Genomic DNA, 10,076 nt, shown 5'->3' on the forward strand with positions numbered 1-10,076 from the left:
CAGAAAAGCTTAATATTAAAATTAAAATTTAATATTTAAGAATATTAAAATGCCTGTAATCTCTGCTACTTGGGAGGCTGAGATGGGAGAATTGCTTGAGCCAAGGAGTTTGAGAGCAGCCTGGGCAACTCCATTCAAAAAAAAAAAAAGAAAAAAAGTCAGGCACAGTGGCTTATGCCTATAATCCTGGCACTTTGGGAGGCTAAGGCGGGCCGATCACAAGGTCAGGAGATCAGGACCATCCTGGCCAACATGGTGAAACCCTGTCTCTACTAAAAATACAAAAAAAGTAGCTGAGCGTGGTGGTGCACACCTGTAGTCCCAACTACTTGGGAGGCTGAGGCAGGAGAATCGTTTGAACCCAGGAGGCGGGGGTTGCAGTGAGCCAAGATTGCACCACTGTACTCCAGCCTGGGCGATAGAGTGAGACTCCGTCTCAAAAAAAGAAAAGAAAAGAAAGAAGGAATATTAAATCACCTGGGATCCCATGCAGAGGGACTTTCTCAACATGATCATGTATATGTTCTTTTTTCCCATACCTTCACTTTCTATAATACTTTGACATGCACAACGAATTAGCTATCAGGTAGTCCCCAAGGGGTGTGAGTCCTGCCCATGTCATTTACAATATGAACTTGACAACTCATTTCCATTTTGGGGATCTTAGTACTTTCAACTGAGAAAAGAGGTGACTGGACTAGAGAATGCTTCCTCAGGCTGGGCATGGTGGCTCACGCCTGTAACCCCAGGACTTTGGGAGGCCAAGGTGGGTGGATCACCTGAGGTCAGGATTTCAAAACCAGTCTGGCCAACATGGCAAAACCCTGTGTCTACTAAAAATACAAAAACTAGGTGGGTATGGTGGCGCACACCTGTAGTCTCAGCTACTTGGGGAGGCTGACACAGGAGAATCACCTGAACCCGGGAGGCAGAGGTTGCAGTGAGCTGAGATCAAGCCACTGCACTCCAGCCTGGGTAACAGAGCGAGACTCCGTCTCAGAAAAAAAAAAAAAGGAGACTGCTTCTCCATCTTGGCTGTGTAGTAGTGTAGTGACAGGCCTCAGTAGTTTGCTAAGTGTACCAATTCCTAAGTCCCAGCCCTAAAGATCAGCTTCAGTAAGTCTGGAGTGGGGTCCATATGTACATTTTTATTTTTTTATTTTATTTTTTTTAGACAGGGTCTTGCTCTGTCACCCAGGCTGGAGTGCAGTGACACAATCTTGGCTCATTGCAACATCTGCCTCCCAGGTTCAAGTGATTCTTATGCCTCAGCCTCCTGAGTAACTGGGACTACAGACATGCACCACCATCCACCATGCCTGGCTAATTTTCTTTTTTTTTTGAGACTGAGTCTCGCTCTGTCACCCAGGCTGGAGTGCAGTGGTGCGATCTCAGCTCACTGCAACCTCCGCCTCCTGGGTTCATGCCATTCTCCTGCCTCAGCCTCCTGAGTAGCTGGGACTACAGGCGCCCGACACCACGCCAGGCTAATTTTTTGTATTTTTAGTAGAGACGGGGTTTCATTGTGTTAGCCAGGATGGTCTCAATCTCCTGATCTCATGATCCGCCTGCCTCGGCCTCCCAAAGTGCTGGGATTACAGATATGAGCCACCGTGCCCGGCCAACTTTTGTATCTTTAGTAGAGACGGGGTTTCACCATGTGGGGAAAAGAAAGAGAGATGAGACTGTCACTGTGTCTATATAGAAAGAAGTAGACATAAGAGACTCCATTTTGTTCTGTATTTGAGATGCTGTTAATCTGTGACCCTACCCCCAACCTTGTCCTTGCAAGAGACATGTGCTGTGGTGACTCAAAGTTTAAAGGATTTTGGGCTCTGCAGGGTGTGCTTTGTTAAACAAGTGCCTGAAGGCAGTATGCTGGTTAAAAGTCATCACCATTCTCTTCATCTCAAGTACCCAGGGACATGTACACTGCCAAAGGTAAAGGTCGCAGGGACCTCTGCCTAGGAAAGCTAGGTATTGTCCAAGATTTCTTCCCATGTGATAGTCTGAAATATGGCCTCGTGGGAAGGGAAAGACCTGATCGTCCCCCACCCTGACACCCGTGAAGGGTCTGTGCTGAGGAGGACTAGTATAAGAGGAAAGAAGGCCTCTTGGCAGTTGAGATAGAGAAAAGCATCTGTCTCCTGCCCGTCCCTGGGCAATGGAACATCTCGGCGCGTAAAACCCGATTGTATGTTCTGTTTACTGAGAAAGGAGAAAACCGCCTTAGGGCGAAAGGTGGGACTTGCTAGCGCAATGCTGCTCTTTATGCACTAAAAAGGTTTATGGAGATGTTTGCATATGCATATCAAGGCACAGCACTTTTCCTTAAACTTGTGTCACAGAGATCTTTATTCATATGTCTTACTGCTGACCTTCTCCCTCCGATGATCCTATTATCCTGCTACTTCCCTTTTTCTAAGATGGTAAAGATAATGATCAATAAATACTGAGGGAACGGCCGGGTGCGGTGGCTCAAGCCTGTAATCCCAGCACTTTGGGAGGCCGAGACGGGCGGATCACGAGGTCAGGAGATCAAGACCATCCTGGCGAACACGGTGAAACCCCCGTCTCTACTAAAAAATACAAAAAAACTAGCCGGGCGAGGTGGCCGGCGCCTGTAGTCCCAGCTACTCGGGAGGCTGAGGCAGGAGAATGGCGTAAACCCGGGAGGCGGAGCTTGCAGTGAGCTGAGATCCGGCCACTGCACTCCAGTCTGGGCAACAGAGCCAGACTCCATCTCAAAAAAAAAAAAAATAAAAATAAATAAATAAATAAATAAATACTGAGGGAACTCAGAGACCGGTGCCTGTGTGGGTCCTCTGTATGCTGAGCGCCGGTCCCCTGGGCCCACTTTTTCTTTCTCTATACTTTGTCTCTGTGTCTCATTTCTTTTCTCAAGTCTCTCGTTCCACCTAACGAGAAACGCCCACAGGTGTGGAGAGGCAGGCCACCCCTTCACACCATGTTGGCCAGGCTGGTCTCAAACTCCTGACCTCAAGTGATCTGCCCACCTCAGCCTCCCAAAGTGCTGGGATTACAGGCATGAGCCACCGTGTCTGGCCCTTTTTATAAATCTCTTCATGAGCAAATTCTCACAAGCCAATCCACAGACTGACGTTTGGAAATCATTAGATTAAAACTGATCTCTCTTGTTCCTCCCAGCTCTCAGAGCTTCTGCACCCAAAGCCTTAGTAGCCAGAGACCACAGAGATCTAAAGCATAAATTGACATGCCAAAGAAGCCCACCACTGCTTTCTAGAAGCTTTTGCTAATCCAAGAATGTGTACCTTCTGCTCAAGTTAAGCCTTACTATATATTTTGTCCTGGGAGATGTGAGAGATAAAGAAGTATCAAGGAGTTTCCTGACCTTTTAGAACTCAGTGTTTAGCAGGAAAGAAGCGGACATACCCAGAAGGGGAAACATAGCATAATTTGTGGCCACCAACGTGGACTCGCAGAGCAGTTCAGGGGGGTGAGAAAGCCCCAGGGCTGGCTGCAGAGTCTGGGAAAATGTCTTCCGGAAACTGCGACCCCAAGGGGTCCTGTGACAGAAAGGACTGCCAAGGCTGACTAAATGACTGGGGTGTGAACATGAAGGTGAGGAGGAGGACACAGCCCAGTGCTCCAAGTGAGGAAGGGCTGGTGCTGGAATGCGCTGGGGCCTGGGCCATTCTGAAGAAGCAGAATGAAGAGGTTCATGGATCTGATCCTAGTTCTGCAGGCAGCAAAAAGTACCCAGGGATTTGAAGGAAGGGAATTATATGATGCTATGAACAGAAATACATGAAGGCAAGGGGTGGGGCCAAATCTGAGATGAGGATGGTTTCCAGTTGCAGAAACTAATGATGAGGTGATCTCGGGGTATCACAGCTCTCCAGCAAGCTATTACTATTAGAGATCACACCAGCACTTGACAGAAGGCCAGGACTCAGGCACAATGTGAAGTCATGTGACACTGGGGATCATTATTATTATTTCGGTGAAAACACCGCTGGACACAGCTATTTGTGTATCTCCCTCGCGCTCCTCCTTTAAGGCAATTATATGTTGTCATTAGCTTTGTGTCCCTACCATTGTGCCTTATATACAGAAGTTGCTTAAAATGTTATTTGGTGAGGCCAGGCACAATGGCTCACGTCTGTAATCGCAGCACTTTGGGAGGCCGAGACGGGCGTATCACCTGAGGTCAGGAGTTCAAGACCAGCCTGGCCAACATGGCAAAATCCCATCTCTACCAAAAATACAAAATTAGCCAGGCGTGGTGGAGAACGCCTGTAATCCCAGCTACTTGGCAGGCTGAGGCAGGAGAACTGCTTGAACACGGGAGGCAGAAGTTGCAGTGAAGTGAGATCACACCAGGCACTCTAGCCTGGGTGACAGAGCAAGACTCCATCTCAAAAAAAACAAAAACAAAAACAAAAACAAAACAAATAGATCAGCAGCCCCCCACCACCGCCTCCAATATTTTTATTTTTAAGAGACAGGGTCTCAGCCAGGCGCGGTGGCTCACACCTGTAATCCCAGCACTTTGGGAGGCCAAGGCGGGCGGATCATGAGGTCAGGAGATCGAGACCATCCTGGCTAACACGGTGAAACCTTGTCTCTACTAAAAATAGAAAAAGTAGCCGGGTGTGGTGGCAGGTGCCTGTAATCCCAGCTACTCAGAAGGCTGAGCAGAATGGCGTGAACCCAGGAGGCAGAGCTTGCAGTGAGCCGAGATCGCACCACTGCACTCCAGCCTGGGCGACAGAGCAAGATTCCATCTAAAAAAAAAAAAAAAAAAAAGAGAGAGAGAGAGACAGGGTCTCACTATGTTGCCAAGGCTGAAGTGTAGTGGCTATTCACAGGCATAATCATAGGACACTGTGGGCCTCAAACTCCTGGACTCAAGTGATCCTCCTACCTCAGCCTCCCATGTAGCTGGGATTACAGGTCACCGTGCCTGCCCATTCCCTGAAATCTTGAGGTTTAGGACTCCACAGGGTCAAAAGAAAACAGATAAGCCACAGACACAGGCATAGTACCGCGAGGAAGAATGTAAATCTACTAATGTCACCCAGAAACGTGAGATAGGTCCACAAAGGCAGCCAACAGTAGCAGATCTATGTAAACAAATACAGATTTGGAATCCAAAGCTGTAGCACTTATACACTAGCTGTTAGACAGGGTTAGTTGTTTAACTTCTAAACCTTAGTTTCTTCGTTTGCAAAATAAGAATAATAGGGCTTAACTTCTTTACAGAAATGGGAGGATCAAATATGACAGCCATGAAAATGGTTTATAAAGTATCACACAAGTTATTATTATTTTTTTTTTTTGAGACGGAGTCTCGCGCTGTGTCACCCAGGCTGGAGTGCAGTGGCGCGATCTCGGCTCACTGCAAGCTCCGCCTCCCAGGTTCAGGCCATTCTCCTGCCTCAGCCTCCAAGTAGCTGGGACTACAGGCGCCCGCCACCACGCCCGGCTAGTTTTTTGTATTTTTAGTAGAGACGGGGTTTCACCATGTTAGCCAGGATGGTCTCGATCTCCTGACCTCGTGATCCGCCCGCCTCGGCCTCCCAAAGTGCTGGGATTACAGGCTTGAGCCACCGCGCCCGGCCAGTATCACACAAGTTCTTATTTGAAGACAGTGGTGTAAGGATGGGCGCTGTGGCTCACGCCTGTAATCCTAGCATTTTGGGAGGCTGAGGCAGGAGAATCTCTTGAACCTATGAGGCAGAGTTTGCAGTGAGCTGAGACGGCACTACTGCCCTCCAGCCTGGGCAACAAGAGCGAAACTCCCTCTTAAAAAAAAAAAAAAAAAGTGGAGAAATTAGAACCCTTACACATTGTTGACAGGCATGAAAAGTGGTATAGCCACTTTGGAAAACAATTTGGCACTTCCTCAAAACGTTAAACAGTTACCATATGACCCAGCAATTCTACTCCTGGGTATACACCCCAAAGAATATGAAAACATATCTTTACACAAAAACCTGTACTCAAATGTTCATAGCAGCATTATTCATAGCCAAAAGGTAGAAATGATTTCAGTGTCTATCAAGTCATGAATCAATAAACAAAATGTGGTATATCCATACAATAAATTAGCAGTCCCCAAACTTTTTGGCACCAGGGGCTGCTTTCCTGGAAGACAATTTTTTCCATGGATGGGGGTGGCAGGGATGGTTTCAGGAAGAAACCGCTCCATCTCAGATCATTAGGCATGAGATTCTCATAGGCAGCTGGCAACTGAGATCCCTCATATGCACAGTTCACAATAGGGTTCATAGTCTGAGAATCTAACACCGCCGCTGATCTGACTGAAGGCAGAGCTCTGGGAGTAATGCTTGCTTGCCGCTCACCTACTACTGTGCAGCCCGGTTCCTAACAGGCCACGGATTGGTAATGGTGCTGGTACTGGTAGGTGGCCCAGGGGTTGAGGACCCCTGCAATAAAACACTGTCCATCCATTGAAAGAAATGAAGTATGGATAAATGCTACAGCACAGATGAAACTTGAAAACATTATGCTAAGTCAAAGAAACCAGTCACAAAAAGCCAGATTATATAATTCCATTTATATGAAGTGCCCAGAACAGGCAAATCCATAGACAGAAATCCTGTCTCTATGTAGTAGTAGCATGGGTTAGTGGTTGCCAGGGGCTAGGGAAACAGAGAAATGGGGAGTGACTGCCAATGGGTATAGTGGTTTTTGGGGTGATAGGGGGGTGGTGATGAAAATGTTCTCAAGTTAGTGGTGAGTACTGCATACTCCTTCTGGTTTTTTGTTTGTTCGTTTGTTTTTGAGACGGGGTTCAGAGTTTCACTCTTGTTGGCCAGGCTGGAGTGCAATGGTGTGATCTCTGCTCACCGCAACCTCCACCTCCCGGGTTCAAGCGATTCTCCTGCCTCAGCCTCCCAAGTAGCTGGGATTACAGGCATGTACCTGGCTAATTTTGTATATTTTAGTAGAGACGGGGTTTTTCCATGTTGGTCAGGTTGGTCTCGAACTCCTGACCTCAGGTGATCCACCCACCTTGGCCTCCCAAAGTGCTGGGATTACAGGAACGAGGCACCGTGTCCAGCCTGTTTTTTGTTTTTTTATGAGACAAAGTCTCACTCGATCATCTAGGCTGCAGTGCAGTGGTGTGATCTTGGTTCGCTGTAGCGTCCGTCTCCCGGGTTCAAGCAATTATCCTGCCTTAGCCTCCTGAGTAGCTGGGACTACAGGTGCATGCCACCACACCAGGCTAATTTTTGTGTATTTTTAGTAGAACTGGGGTTTCAACATGTTGGCCAGGCTGGTCTCAAACTCTTGAACTCAGGTGATCCACCTGCCTTGGCCTCCCAAAGTGCTGGGATTACAGGCATGAGCCCAGCCAACATTGTATTTTTTTTTTTCTTTTGAGACGGAGTCTCGCTCTGTCGCCCAGGCTGGAGTGCAGTGGTCGGATCTCGGCTCACTGCAAGCTCCACCTCCCGGGTTCACGCCATTCTCCTGCCTCAGCCTTCCAAGGAGCTAGGACTACAGGCGCCTGCCACCTCGCCCGGCTAGTTTTTTTGTATTTTTTGGTAGAGACGGGGTTTCACCGTGTTAGCCAGGATGGTCTCGATCTCCTGACCTCGTGATCCGCCTGTCTCGGCCTCCCAAAGTGCTGGGATTACAGGCTTGAGCCACCGCGCCCCGCCCCAACATTGTATTTTTAAAACCACTAAATTGTACCCTCTAAAAGGGTGAATTTTAGGGTATGTAAATTAGATCTCCATAAAAAAGAGAAGAGATGGCATGAGAAATAGATTAAGACTAAAGTTTAGCTCATAGATGGTCTTTAGGGTGTGATGGAAGGAGGCAATTGACAAGCCTCGATGGGGAGAATAACAATGGGATTGAAGGGAGACATACGGGGCACCCAGCAGTATGCAGAGTGGTGAAAGACGATAATGGGGCTGCGATTCCGAGCAAAAAGTTCTACATTCAATGCTTTTGAAATCACATGTGTCCTCTCAAACTCAACCACTTCCCTGACGCCACCCATCCTAACAGAAATATGTTTACTGAAGACTTACTGGCTTAATAGAATAATAGCTGTTATTATTAGAATACTTCAAAAATCAGACTAAAGGAAGGACTGGGCCTTTCAACATTGCATACGTGATGGTTTATCGATCACTAACTTGCTAGATTTGACTGGTTATTGAACCCCAGCAGGGTAAAAGGGTGTTTGGAGTTCTTTTACTAGTACCCTTGCTACACCCCCTTACTTCTTAATACAGTCTGCACTTCCATATGGTCATTTTCAGTTGTAAATTATTTCAAATGTTAAATCAAAATTCCTCTACATGCATTTGGCCTGCAGGATTTGCTCTTACTGGTTTTGGCCTATGGAACCAAGTTTAAATTTTTTTTTTTTAAGGGGCTGGGCACGGTGGCTCACGCCTGTAATCCCAACACTTTGGGAGGCCAAGGCGGGCTGATCACGAGGTCAGGAGATCAAGGCCATTCTGGCCAACACGGTGAAACCCATCTCTAATAAAAATACAAAAATTAGCTGGGTGTGGTGATGCACACCCGTAGTCCCAGGTACTTGGGAGGCTGAGACAGGAGAATCGCTTAAACCCGGGAAGTGGAGGTTGCAGTGAGCCAAGACAGCGCCACTACACTCCAGCCTGGGTAACAGAGTAACCCAGTCTCAAGAAATAAAAGTGTCTTGTACCTATTCCAGACCCACTGAATCAGAATCTGCATTTTAACAAGAACCCCCTCCTCTCATTCATTTGCGCATTAAAGGCTGAGAAGCCCTGCAGCAGGTCATGATCAGGTGAGTGTGTCGCAGTTTATTAAAGCATTAAATTGTAGAAGAATGTTTTTGATATTTTAAGGCAATCCAACATTATTCCTGTAAATGTTACTGACATTGTTATGTTACTGACTTGCACGTATATACTTTTCTGAAAGTAAAAGTTATACCTAACACAAGAAGTTGAATGCACCCTGTAGGCCACCCAGTGTCCTTAGTGGTGATGTCCAGGAAAAGCTGTTGGATGTCTTGCCTTTGCCTGCCTCAGGCTATAACACAGGATGTCTTCTGTCTGCGGGGTAGCTTTTCTCCCATTCAGATCTCAATTCAAATGAGCTTTCCATGGCCAGACTAGCCCAGGCCCCCTATGGAAAGCAGTCACCAGTTTTATGAAGGGCCACAACTGCCTTATTAGGATATTTCATATTAGGCTACTGGCAAAACAAAACAAACAAAAAAACTCCCAAATCTCAACTTATCTGTTTACACAAAACTTGATTTTGGGGGTGGGAGCTCTTCTTCTATCCATGACACAGAGATCCAGGATCTCTCTTCTGACTATGCCACTTTAACACACGGCTTCCAATACCTCCATGAAACAGAGAGGATGACAAGGAGGGCACACAGCACATGATGTGAGTTAGCCACGCAGCACCAACCAAACTGCAAAGGACCTGGGAAGTGGAAGGGACCACATGGGCTAGTTTGATGAGCACTTGTTCTGCAAACTTTGTTCTGCTCACAGCATCTCTAGCAGTAGTACAGTGCCTGTATGCACAAGGACTCAAATTATCTCTAAAATATGTGGATACCTTCATTTTGCTGAAGAGGTCATCCATTAAGTGTTTTAGGACGGGTGTGGTGGTGCCTGTAGTCTCAGCACTTTGGGAGGCAAATCACCTGAGGTCAGGAGTTTCAGATCTGCCTGGCCAACACGGCGAAATCCCCACCTCTACTAAAAACACAAAAATTAGCCAGGCGTGGTGGCTGGCGCCTATAATCTGAGCTACTTGAGAAGCTGAGGCAGAATAGCTTGAACCCAGGAGGCAGAGGTTGCAGTGAGCCGAGATTGTGCCATTGCACTCCAGCCTGGGTGACAGAGCAAGACTGTCTCAGAAAACAAACAAAATATGGCGAAACCCCGTCTCTACTAAGAATACAAAAATTAGGCCGGGCGCGGTGGCTCAAGCCTGTAATCCCAGCACTTTGGGAGGCCGAGACGGGCGGATCACGAGGTCAGGAGATCGAGACCATCCTGGCTAACACGGTGAAACCCCGTCTCTACTAAAAA

Source organism: Theropithecus gelada, chromosome 19, assembly GCF_003255815.1.
Source record: "Theropithecus gelada isolate Dixy chromosome 19, Tgel_1.0, whole genome shotgun sequence".
Lineage (NCBI taxonomy): Eukaryota > Metazoa > Chordata > Mammalia > Primates > Cercopithecidae > Theropithecus > Theropithecus gelada.